At 30.5% G+C, this 14022-nt stretch overlaps 1 protein-coding gene across 2 annotated transcripts in view; it reads right to left on the bottom strand.

Moving 5' to 3' along the window:
• LOC145988622 (fatty acid synthase-like) overlaps nucleotides 1–14022 on the bottom strand; it is an 82445-nt gene that overhangs the window by 57406 nt on the left and 11017 nt on the right. The window lies entirely within an intron of this gene.

The following is a 14022-nucleotide window of genomic DNA, read 5'->3' as shown; positions in this document are numbered from 1 at the left end:
CACAAAGACATTTTTCAACTTTTAACTTATTATTTTACAACTTTATATTAATTTTTTACCAAAATAACACTATTTGTACTAATCACCAACATTTTTTATTAAATTTTGGACTCACAAAGACATTTTTTCAACTTTTAACTTATTATTTTACAACTTTAAGTTAATTTTTTACCAAAATAACACTATTTGTACTATTCAAAGCAACATTTTTTATTAAATTTTGGACTCACAAAGACATTTTTTTCTACGTTTAACTTATTATTTTACAACTTTATATTAATTTTTTACCAAAATAACACTATTTGTACTAATCAGGCAACATTTTTTATTAAATTTTGGACTCACAAAGACATTTTTTCAACTTTTAACTTATTATTTTACAACTTTATGTTAATTTTTACCAAAATAACACTATTTGTACTATTCAGGCAACATTTTTTATTAAATTTTGTATTTACAAAGAGATTGTTTCAACTTTTAATTCATTATTTACAAGTTTATGCCTATTTTTTACTCAAATAACACAATTCTATCTGTTCAGGAAAGACTTTTAGTTACATTTTCGACACACAAAGTGTGTGTTCTCAACTTCTATCTGTTTATTTCACAAGTTTAGGCTTATTATTACCAAAATAACACAATTCAATCTGTTCAGGAAATACTTTTAGTTATATTTTCGACACACAGAGTGTGTGATCTCAATTTCTATCTGTTTATTTCACAAGTTTAGGCTTATTATTACCCAAATAACACAATTCAATCTGTTCAAGAAAGACTTTTAGTTACATTTTCGACACACAGAGTGTGTGTTCTCAACTTTTATTTGTTTATTTTACAAGTTTAGCCTAATATTTACTCAAATAACACGATTTGAACGTGTTTTTATTACATTTTGGACACACACGCACTCTCTCTCACACACACACACACACACACACACACACACACACACACACACACACACACACAGAGAGAGAGAGAGAGAGAGAGAGAGAGAGATTTTTTCCAAGTTTACAGGATTATTCTCTAGTTTACTCAAATAACACAATTTAAATGTGTTGTGAATTAGATTTTGTACACACGACGTGTGTTTTGTCAACTTTAACCCTTTCATTTTTAAGTTTATTTTACCAAAGTAAGACGGCTTAGTCTATTCAAGAAAGTTTTGAATTATATTTTGGATGCAAAAGTATGTTTCGTCAAGTTTTACCCGTTTATTTTACAAGTTTAGGCTTATTATTACTCAAATAACACAATTTAATCCAGTCAGGAAGGATTTGTTATTATATTTTGGATGCACAAAGAGATGTTTTCAACTTTTTTACTGATTTTTTGCAGGGTACGTATTAATTTTTATTTATTTTGTTTTGTATACATTTACAAATTTTTAACTTAGAGTTTAGTATTTATTTAATTTTTTTCAAAAACACTAAAAAAATGTACTTTAGCTAAAATGTAAGCCACAGAATATATTATTATTATTATTATTATTATTATTATTATTATTAGGGTTTACTGATTTCCACTATGCTATTTTTGGTTCTGTATTTCTATATGTATTTATTTAGGGCAGGTTACGCCTGCCACGTAGGAAAGTTTGTTTATTTTAGAGTTTGCTGAGTATTTTGTTACTGCTATACTAGGTAAAAGTTTCCAAAATATATCAGGTAGGGCTCCATCCATATACTTTTGTTTTTGCTATTTTGGAGATGATGCGATCAGCACCACTCTCCATCTGCTTTTTATTTTATGTACCCAATATTATTTTGAGGCTTAGTGGATTCTAGAGCCTATTTATGCAGGAGAGAGGACTTGAAAATTTTGATCTCAGATAACCCACAACTATTTGTCAGAGTATTTTAAAGGATATTTTATATTTATTATGTGCTACTAGAATATCAAAGCTTGCTTAATTTTTATGTCTGTAACGCTGTTATTGTATTTCTAGCTAAGGCTTACTGGATAAAGTACACGAAATGTTTAACATTTCGATTATTTGCCTAATTTTTAGTGTAACGAAAATTATTGTGTGTCTATAAAGACTGAAATGCCTTTACCGAAGGGTCCATAACTGGACGCTTACGAACATTGTTCCTTTTTTTAAAAAAAATATAACCATTTATCAATATATTGACAATTCACAGGACAAGACGAAGTTCACAGACGACTGACTATATGGACCATAGGTTCACTTGCTAAATGTTGTTTCTATGCTAGAAGAATAATTTAGCTTTATAACCTTTTTCAAGGCATTTTTGAAGTATTACTGGCTTTTTTGGGTGCATCAACACTTGGGTTATTTCCATTTGGTTTATTATACGAGGTTTATTTTTTACTCTAAGATCAATATATGTCTCCGAGGACTAAAATACATTTATTGAAGCTAAAAGCTTAGGCTGTAACTACGGACTTAGCATGTATATCGACAATTTATAGGACAACACGAACCTTACAAAGGATTATAGGTGACGTAGGACCACACGCCAGAGCTTTGTTAATCTGCAAGAAGCAGTTGCAACTAATGCTATGAGGATATAATGTTAATTTTTCATTGTTTCACAAGAATGCTACCTTTTATACACCCAATATTTGCTTTTTCAAGTAACTATTTGTACCAGAAGCACACAGGTCAACTCTAACTACACTTCGATTTATATAAATGTGGCAAGAACTATATTTCTCAGGAAGTACGCAAAAGCAGATTACCCGATTAAAGTATCTGAAAAACAGATTTTTCTATGCAAGTATATTTTTATTGACTGGCTTATTTAACAGATCAAACAGAAAGACTGCAAAATTCATTAAATGTAGTTCTATAGTATAGGTGGTTTCAGAGATATAAAAAGAACAAATATAAGATTTCGCTTTTTTTTGCTTCTGAGGCTAATCGCGACGCTAAGGGTAAATGGCGAGGAAATGTAACGGAGGACAAACAGTCCCAAAAGTTATGAGCTGCATGTAAGTTAATACCACAGAGATATTACAGTAGGTGTAGGTTCTACCACCAGAACTTTTCTATCATAATAATACTGGTTATGCTGTACTGTTAGCTAAAGATGCTGATATTTGAGAAACTTAAAAGCTTACTCACGACTTACTGTTGCAAAAGATCCGATGACAAAATTTAAAAATTGTTATCGCCCAGACAGGGACTCGAACCCTGGACAGATAGGTTAAAAGCCTAACGCTATACCAACTAAGCTATCTGGGCACAAGGTATTCTTTTCTTCAAAAGTTAGTTATGTTAAGAAATATATTGAAACATGTGAGAACACTCTTGGTCTGGTTCGACAGAGAAGGAGACAACATTTCCAAATTTTTTCAGACTGGGTGTATTTTTCCACTATAGAGGCCTTCATTATATGTAATTCGAAACGCTAAAGTTCAGCTAGCTTCCAAAATTGAGGTAAAGATTGTGTTTGGAGAGATTAACAAGTTACAATTATATCCAGTTAGCTAAAACTCTCAGATTTACTGTACTAGCCAAGTTTTAGTAACATTTTCCTTCACTATAGTACTAATACCAAAGAAATAGGTATATTTTATTTATAATTTGACAAAATGTACTAGTATTTAATTCACAAAGTTAGGTAAAAAGCAGTGTTTTTTAAAAGTATTGTTACTGCCTTCAAATTTTATGTTATTTAGCCACTAACAACTGGTTTACACTGTTTGGCATCCTTTAAATAGGAAAAGAAGGAATTATTTGTTTAGTATTCTTACTAGTTTATATTTATTTAAGAAAACAATTCTACAGTTTAACTTAATTTTAACAAATTGTTACTAATTTATATATCAAAGTTATGTTATTTAGAGTGTATGAAGGCGTATAAAGTTAATATTTGTACTTATCAGTTCAACTAACAATTATATTTTACACACAAAAGATAATGTTTACAGTTAAATTACTTGAATCAGAGAATAATATTTTACAGTAATTGATTCATTCAGCACTAGTCAGTACTTTTATGCATCAGAAAGTTTTTTTTTTTAATTTTCTATTACGCATGCTATTTTGGGCTATTCTTAAAATGTATTTCTAGGGCAAACTAGTTTAATTTTCTGTTTATAATGCAAAGTTGACAGTTTTCGCACAATGCATTGTACATTTGTTATATTCTCTACTTACAATCCAAATATTATGCTTATTTAATGTATAATTAACTAACTCTCTAGCCTTCTTAAACCCGAAGGTTCATGGCTGCAGCAACACATGCCTTTCATCTGTTCCTGTCCTGAGCAAGATCTATATACTCCTTTCCATCCCTATCAATTTCCTTTAGATCCATCTCTACATTATCCCTCCATCTTTGTTTTGGTCTTCCTATTCGTCTTTTACCATCAGGTTTCCCAACAAGAATCCTGTATACTTTTTTTTCCTCTCCCATTTGTACCACATGATCTACACATCTAAGTCTTCTTGGTTTAATTATTCTAATAATATCTGTACATGAATACAAATTATGTACTTCTAAATTATGTAATCTTCTCCACTCATCTGCCTTGTAATCTGTTTTAGTCCCAAATATTTTCCTAAGGATTTTATTTTCAAATACTCTTAATTTATGTTTCTAGCTTATACTGTAGTTATTATATCTTTTTCTATCAGCTTATTTTGAAATTAATATTATTAGGTATAGTCTTTGATTTATAACTATATTGCTTTTTTTTATCAATTTATCTAAGAGTACACGCAGACAAACACATGTGTACACACTTTTATGTAAATAGATATGCTGTTTTTCAATATTTTAGTATGAAGATTGCACTTTAGCTATTTAAGCAAGGGTAGGAAAGGTAGGATTTCTGAGAATTTGTTGCAGGATTTTGTTGTCCAAGTATAGATGAGAACTGAGCTGGGAGACTGCTTTGAACCTTTTCATGAGAGTTTGCATGTGAACTGTATGCAAATTCAGCACTATTGACTGTGCATGCTTCTAAGTTTTGCTGTTATTTTACATCAAGTCTGTGAGACTGTAGACAGTTTTCCCTTTTCAAGTAGTTTTTATTGATTGTATTTGTATATGTTTTGGGGACTTAGCAGTTTTATGTTATGAGGCAGTTTGTTGTAGAATATTTTTACCGGATTGTTTTGAGATATTGAGTGTCTGCTGTTTTACTTGTAATTATTTTTCTTCTTGTGTTGTGTATTTGACTATATTTTGTCCAAGTTCGTAGTATTTAGAATAATTGTTATTGACTTGTAGATGTAGGGAGTAATAAACCTTTACAAGATGCCCTATACTTTAGTCTGAACATTATTCTTAGTGTTCACTTTTAAAGCCTTAGTATTCTGGTAGTATTATTAATGTAGAGGTAAATTAGGCTAAAATGTAGGCATTTTTCTGATAAATTATACTCACTTAGTTGTTTCAGCAGGTAGAAGTTGCATGATGGTTTACTGCTGATGATGTTAATTTGCTCTTCTTATGTGCTACGTATGATGTAGCTTATTTGAGTAATTGGTATTTTCTACTGAAAAAAGGATTGCTTGTCTATTTTATTTCTATGTTGTTGAGTTTGTCCATAAGCAAGCCATGTTTTTACTCTATCCTATGTCTTGGAAGAATCTAGATATATTGTGTTTGCAGTTTTATGTTTCTCTAAGGTTTCAGCTATGTAGTTTTTTAAACTGTGCTATGGGTGTGACTATTGATTTCTCTTTCTGTATCCCATGTTGGTTTCTGTGTATTCCTCTTGCTGCTTGAATTTGACGTAGGTTGTTTGTTTTTTTCTTAGATTTTTATTTGTTTATTTGTTCAGCATTTTTTATTTTTTAATATTATTTTACATAAAAAAATTCAAAGTACATTGTTAAAGTCAAAGTGTGTTAAAAATCAATTTTTCAAAGTTAAAGTTTTAAAAATACAATTTTCTAAAATATAAAGTTAGTAGAAGTTTTTATACTAGAGTAAATTCTTTTGTTGTTAAAGAAAAATGTGTTAGTTAATGTAAAATTAAAGTAATTAAAAATCAATTTTTCAAAGTTAAAGTTTTAAAAATACAATTTTCTAAAATTAAAAGTTATAATAGTACATTTTTGTTAGTAGACGTTTTTATACTAGAGTAAATTCTTTTGTTGTTAAAGAAAAATGTGTTAGTTAATGTAAAATTAAAGTAATTAAAATTCAAAAAAATAAAAAATACTGAACAAATAAACAAATAAAGATCTAAGAAAAAAAACAAACAACCTAAGTCAAATTCAAGCAGCAAGAGGAATACACAGAAACCAACATGGGATACAGAAAGAGAAATCAATAGTCACACCCATAGCACAGTTTAAAAAACTACATAGCTGAAACCTTAGAGAAACATAAAACTGCAAACACAATATATCTAGATTCTTCCAAGACATAGGATAGAGTAAAAACATGGCTTGCTTATGGACAAACTCAACAACATAGAAATAAAATAGACAAGCAATCCTTTTTTCAGTAGAAAATACCAATTACTCAAATAAGCTACATCATACGTAGCACATAAGAAGAGCAAATTAACATCATCAGCAGTAAACCATCATGCAACTTCTACCTGCTGAAACAACTAAGTGAGTATAATTTATCAGAAAAATGCCTACATTTTAGCCTAATTTACCTCTACATTAATAATACTACCAGAATACTAAGGCTTTAAAAGTGAACACTAAGAATAATGTTCAGACTAAAGTATAGGGCATCTTGCAAAGGTTTATTACTCCCTACATCTACAAGTCAATAACAATTATTCTAAATACTACGAACTTGGACAAAATATAGTCAAATACACAACACAAGAAGAAAAATAATTACAAGTAAAACAGCAGACACTCAATATCTCAAAACAATCCGGTAAAAATATTCTACAACAAACTGCCTCATAACATAAAACTGCTAAGTCCCCAAAACATATACAAATACAATCAATAAAAACTACTTGAAAAGGGAAAACTGTCTACAGTCTCACAGACTTGATGTAAAATAACAGCAAAACTTAGAAGCATGCACAGTCAATAGTGCTGAATTTGCATACAGTTCACATGCAAACTCTCATGAAAAGGTTCAAAGCAGTCTCCCAGCTCAGTTCTCATCTATACTTGGACAACAAAATCCTGCAACAAATTCTCAGAAATCCTACCTTTCCTACCCTTGCTTAAATAGCTAAAGTGCAATCTTCATACTAAAATATTGAAAAACAGCATATCTATTTACATAAAAGTGTGTACACATGTGTTTGTCTGCGTGTACTCTTAGATAAATTGATAAAAAAAAGCAATATAGTTATAAATCAAAGACTATACCTAATAATATTAATTTCAAAATAAGCTGATAGAAAAAGATATAATAACTACAGTATAAGCTAGAAACATAAATTAAGAGTATTTGAAAATAAAATCCTTAGGAAAATATTTGGGACTAAAACAGATTACAAGGCAGATGAGTGGAGAAGATTACATAATTTAGAAGTACATAATTTGTATTCATGTACAGATATTATTAGAATAATTAAACCAAGAAGACTTAGATGTGTAGATCATGTGGTACAAATGGGAGAGGAAAAAAAAGTATACAGGATTCTTGTTGGGAAACCTGATGGTAAAAGACGAATAGGAAGACCAAAACAAAGATGGAGGGATAATGTAGAGATGGATCTAAAGGAAATTGATAGGGATGGAAAGGAGTATATAGATCTTGCTCAGGACAGGAACAGATGAAAGGCATGTGTTGCTGCAGCCATGAACCTTCGGGTTTAAGAAGGCTAGAGAGTTAGTTAATTATACATTAAATAAGCATAATATTTGGATTGTAAGTAGAGAATATAATAAATGTACAATGCATTGTGCGAAAACTGTCAACTTTGCATTATAAACAGAAAATTAAACTAGTTTGCCCTAGAAATACATTTTAAGAATAGCCCAAAATAGCATGCGTAATAGAAAATTAAAAAAAAAAACTTTCTGATGCATAAAAGTACTGACTAGTGCTGAATGAATCAATTACTGTAAAATATTATTCTCTGATTCAAGTAATTTAACTGTAAACATTATCTTTTGTGTGTAAAATATAATTGTTAGTTGAACTGATAAGTACAAATATTAACTTTATACGCCTTCATACACTCTAAATAACATAACTTTGATATATAAATTAGTAACAATTTGTTAAAATTAAGTTAAACTGTAGAATTGTTTTCTTAAATAAATATAAACTAGTAAGAATACTAAACAAATAATTCCTTCTTTTCCTATTTAAAGGATGCCAAACAGTGTAAACCAGTTGTTAGTGGCTAAATAACATAAAATTTGAAGGCAGTAACAATACTTTTAAAAAACACTGCTTTTTACCTAACTTTGTGAATTAAATACTAGTACATTTTGTCAAATTATAAATAAAATATACCTATTTCTTTGGTATTAGTACTATAGTGAAGGAAAATGTTACTAAAACTTGGCTAGTACAGTAAATCTGAGAGTTTTAGCTAACTGGATATAATTGTAACTTGTTAATCTCTCCAAACACAATCTTTACCTCAATTTTGGAAGCTAGCTGAACTTTAGCGTTTCGAATTACATATAATGAAGGCCTCTATAGTGGAAAAATACACCCAGTCTGAAAAAATTTGGAAATGTTGTCTCCTTCTCTGTCGAACCAGACCAAGAGTGTTCTCACATGTTTCAATATATTTCTTAACATAACTAACTTTTGAAGAAAAGAATACCTTGTGCCCAGATAGCTTAGTTGGTATAGCGTTAGGCTTTTAACCTATCTGTCCAGGGTTCGAGTCCCTGTCTGGGCGATAACAATTTTTAAATTTTGTCATCGGATCTTTTGCAACAGTAAGTCGTGAGTAAGCTTTTAAGTTTCACAAATATCAGCATCTTTAGCTAACAGTACAGCATAACCAGTATTATTATGATAGAAAAGTTCTGGTGGTAGAACCTACACCTACTGTAATATCTCTGTGGTATTAACTTACATGCAGCTCATAACTTTTGGGACTGTTTGTCCTCCGTTACATTTCCTCGCCATTTACCCTTAGCGTCGCGATTAGCCTCAGAAGCAAAAAAAAGCGAAATCTTATATTTGTTCTTTTTATATCTCTGAAACCACCTATACTATAGAACTACATTTAATGAATTTTGCAGTCTTTCTGTTTGATCTGTTAAATAAGCCAGTCAATAAAAATATACTTGCATAGAAAAATCTGTTTTTCAGATACTTTAATCGGGTAATCTGCTTTTGCGTACTTCCTGAGAAATATAGTTCTTGCCACATTTATATAAATCGAAGTGTAGTTAGAGTTGACCTGTGTGCTTCTGGTACAAATAGTTACTTGAAAAAGCAAATATTGGGTGTATAAAAGGTAGCATTCTTGTGAAACAATGAAAAATTAACATTATATCCTCATAGCATTAGTTGCAACTGCTTCTTGCAGATTAACAAAGCTCTGGCGTGTGGTCCTACGTCACCTATAATCCTTTGTAAGGTTCGTGTTGTCCTATAAATTGTCGATATACATGCTAAGTCCGTAGTTACAGCCTAAGCTTTTAGCTTCAATAAATGTATTTTAGTCCTCGGAGACATATATTGATCTTAGAGTAAAAAATAAACCTCGTATAATAAACCAAATGGAAATAACCCAAGTGTTGATGCACCCAAAAAAGCCAGTAATACTTCAAAAATGCCTTGAAAAAGGTTATAAAGCTAAATTATTCTTCTAGCATAGAAACAACATTTAGCAAGTGAACCTATGGTCCATATAGTCAGTCGTCTGTGAACTTCGTCTTGTCCTGTGAATTGTCAATATATTGATAAATGGTTATATTTTTTTTTAAAAAAGGAACAATGTTCGTAAGCGTCCAGTTATGGACCCTTCGGTAAAGGCATTTCAGTCTTTATAGACACACAATAATTTTCGTTACACTAAAAATTAGGCAAATAATCGAAATGTTAAACATTTCGTGTACTTTATCCAGTAAGCCTTAGCTAGAAATACAATAACAGCGTTACAGACATAAAAATTAAGCAAGCTTTGATATTCTAGTAGCACATAATAAATATAAAATATCCTTTAAAATACTCTGACAAATAGTTGTGGGTTATCTGAGATCAAAATTTTCAAGTCCTCTCTCCTGCATAAATAGGCTCTAGAATCCACTAAGCCTCAAAATAATATTGGGTACATAAAATAAAAAGCAGATGGAGAGTGGTGCTGATCGCATCATCTCCAAAATAGCAAAAACAAAAGTATATGGATGGAGCCCTACCTGATATATTTTGGAAACTTTTACCTAGTATAGCAGTAACAAAATACTCAGCAAACTCTAAAATAAACAAACTTTCCTACGTGGCAGGCGTAACCTGCCCTAAATAAATACATATAGAAATACAGAACCAAAAATAGCATAGTGGAAATCAGTAAACCCTAATAATAATAATAATAATAATAATAATAATAATAATAATATATTCTGTGGCTTACATTTTAGCTAAAGTACATTTTTTTAGTGTTTTTGAAAAAAATTAAATAAATACTAAACTCTAAGTTAAAAATTTGTAAATGTATACAAAACAAAATAAATAAAAATTAATACGTACCCTGCAAAAAATCAGTAAAAAAGTTGAAAACATCTCTTTGTGCATCCAAAATATAATAACAAATCCTTCCTGACTGGATTAAATTGTGTTATTTGAGTAATAATAAGCCTAAACTTGTAAAATAAACGGGTAAAACTTGACGAAACATACTTTTGCATCCAAAATATAATTCAAAACTTTCTTGAATAGACTAAGCCGTCTTACTTTGGTAAAATAAACTTAAAAATGAAAGGGTTAAAGTTGACAAAACACACGTCGTGTGTACAAAATCTAATTCACAACACATTTAAATTGTGTTATTTGAGTAAACTAGAGAATAATCCTGTAAACTTGGAAAAAATCTCTCTCTCTCTCTCTCTCTCTCTCTCTCTCTCTCTGTGTGTGTGTGTGTGTGTGTGTGTGTGAGAGTGCGTGTGTGTCCAAAATGTAATAAAAACACGTTCAAATCGTGTTATTTGAGTAAATATTAGGCTAAACTTGTAAAATAAACAAATAAAAGTTGAGAACACACACTCTGTGTGTCGAAAATGTAACTAAAAGTCTTTCTTGAACAGATTGAATTGTGTTATTTGGGTAATAATAAGCCTAAACTTGTGAAATAAACAGATAGAAATTGAGATCACACACTCTGTGTGTCGAAAATATAACTAAAAGTATTTCCTGAACAGATTGAATTGTGTTATTTTGGTAATAATAAGCCTAAACTTGTGAAATAAACAGATAGAAGTTGAGAACACACACTTTGTGTGTCGAAAATGTAACTAAAAGTCTTTCCTGAACAGATAGAATTGTGTTATTTGAGTAAAAAATAGGCATAAACTTGTAAATAATGAATTAAAAGTTGAAACAATCTCTTTGTAAATACAAAATTTAATAAAAAATGTTGCCTGAATAGTACAAATAGTGTTATTTTGGTAAAAATTAACATAAAGTTGTAAAATAATAAGTTAAAAGTTGAAAAAATGTCTTTGTGAGTCCAAAATTTAATAAAAAATGTTGCCTGATTAGTACAAATAGTGTTATTTTGGTAAAAAATTAATATAAAGTTGTAAAATAATAAGTTAAACGTAGAAAAAAATGTCTTTGTGAGTCCAAAATTTAATAAAAAATGTTGCTTGAATAGTACAAATAGTGTTATTTTGGTAAAAAATTAACTTAAAGTTGTAAAATAATAAGTTAAAAGTTGAAAAAATGTCTTTGTGAGTCCAAAATTTAATAAAAAATGTTGGTGATTAGTACAAATAGTGTTATTTTGGTAAAAAATTAATATAAAGTTGTAAAATAATAAGTTAAAAGTTGAAAAATGTCTTTGTGAGTGCAAAATTTAATAAAAAATGTTGCCTGAATAGTACAAATAGTGTTATTTTGGTAAAAAATTAATATAAAGTTGTAAAATAATAAGTTAAAAGTTGAAAAATATCTTTGCGAGTCCAAGATTTAATAAAAAGTGTTGCCTGAATAGTATAAATAGTGTTATTTTAGTAAAAATACATAAAAACTTGTAAAAGATTTGACATAAAGTCAAAGTTTGGTACAAAAATAAACTCAATGTTATGTTAAATAGCACACAGTAACATAAATTTACTACCTAAATCAATAATCAAAGGGTCCTAGGTTCGTTACCCCGTGATAAAAGCAAATAGTGAAAACTGTAGGCCCCGTCCCTAATAGCTCTCCCTTCTTCATAGTACAGATAAAAAAAACCTGCGCTAAAGCGTCCTGTGCCTTGGAGGCAAACCTGAGCGGAATATTAATTGGCGGCGGAAACCGCATAGCTTCAGAGATTTGACCCTTGCTGCGCATTCTCAGACATCCTTTGTTGTCTGGTTGAATACCTCCCCTGCCCTACAGTATTGCATAGCTTTCCCCTGTTCTTGCGTACTGGTTAACCTTGAAAAAACCGGTTCTGAAAATCTACCGACGCGTTCTCTGATTGGTGAATCAGATTCCTTCTTTGTTCTGACGTTCTGACGTCATTTGACCTTGAACGCACACTCCCCAAAATTCCTTTCTCCTCTACCTGCGTGGAATATTAATTCATTCTCTCTGTCTGGCATCAGAGCGGAGTCGAAATTCGGAGACAGTATTCTGTCTAGCGTGTTGCACCATCGTGTTTCATAACATGATGCAATAATTAATAATATTACATATCGTGGGTTCGAGTACCGGGACCGTCTTCTTTCGTAATTGGACCTGTACCTACAGCCATTACCACCATTCATAGCGGTTCATAAACCATAGAAAACTTATTTTCAATATTATAAACATTAATATTAACATTTTATACGTTACATACTTTGCAGTAATGAATATAAAAACATATGCATAGCGTTTAGTACCTCTAATTACCTTCTATATACATATTTTTCATAAAATAAATAATTATATATTCATAAAAAGTTATAAACATGCAAATACATAAATGTAAAGTACTCTAAGTACTTGCAAATAAATTCTAAGTACGCGCAAATTAGTTCTAAGTACGTGCAAATTAGTTATAAGTACGTGCAAATAAAAGACCACCCACGAAGAAAACATCCACTGGCGCGGATCAATACTACTGACGGGCATTGCATTATTTCAATTAGAAGGCTTAAAAGACGTATTATATCGGGCAAGGCTTGGATGTGCCTTTGACCGACGCCAGAACAGCTGTGGTCGAATTTTTATCTTTTTCCAAAAGACGGCTATGATTGCAAGATCTGAAAAATTACATCTGCTTATAATTCCTTCTAGAGCATCCACGTGAATCTTAATGTTTTCTTTTGCTATTGTCTAGATATTCTCCATAGTTTCGTGGCTACGTAAGTCTATTGCTAATACGTATCTAGACAACAGTGAAAGTAAACCATTCGAAGATCCAAGTGAATGCTCTAGAAGGAATTCTAAGCAGATGCAATTTTTCACATTTTACAAAATCATAGCGGTTTATCGAAAGGATAGGAAAAATTGAAAACAGCTACCCTTTTATTATGAGTTTTGTTTATACGATACCTTTGCAAATCAGTTTTTGTACTTATTTTTAAGGTAGAAGAGGACAAAACCATGTTTCACATCGTTACGAAAGGTATCAATACTTTTATAGCCTTCTACGATAGAACTTGCTAGTGAGCACAGACATTCGGAAGATACTTTTCCCTGATAATCTTGAAATCTCAATTTTATAACATATATTTATATTAAGAAGTTTTCAAATATAAATATTCTCTAATATTAATAATCCATAGTTTTCTCCTTCAACAAGCTGTGGAACACATTTAATTTATAAGCCAGTGTATATAATTATAATAATTCATAGTTTCTGTTTGCCCTCGAATCTTCGAAATAAGTGTAGATGCCCGTAACAGTCCTTCGCGGAGCCCCTATAATTCTGCAATTAAGAATTTATACTATTTGGAAAATATGTGCATCTCGATGAACTGCAAGGAAGGCCACGACATTTGAAAAT

The sequence above is a fragment of the Lepisma saccharinum genome, chromosome 1, assembly GCF_977018435.1.
Source record: "Lepisma saccharinum chromosome 1, izLepSacc3.1, whole genome shotgun sequence".
Classification (NCBI taxonomy): domain Eukaryota; kingdom Metazoa; phylum Arthropoda; class Insecta; order Zygentoma; family Lepismatidae; genus Lepisma; species Lepisma saccharinum.
The sequence above is the reverse complement of the archived record's forward strand: the minus strand, read 5'-3'. Positions and strand labels throughout refer to the sequence as shown.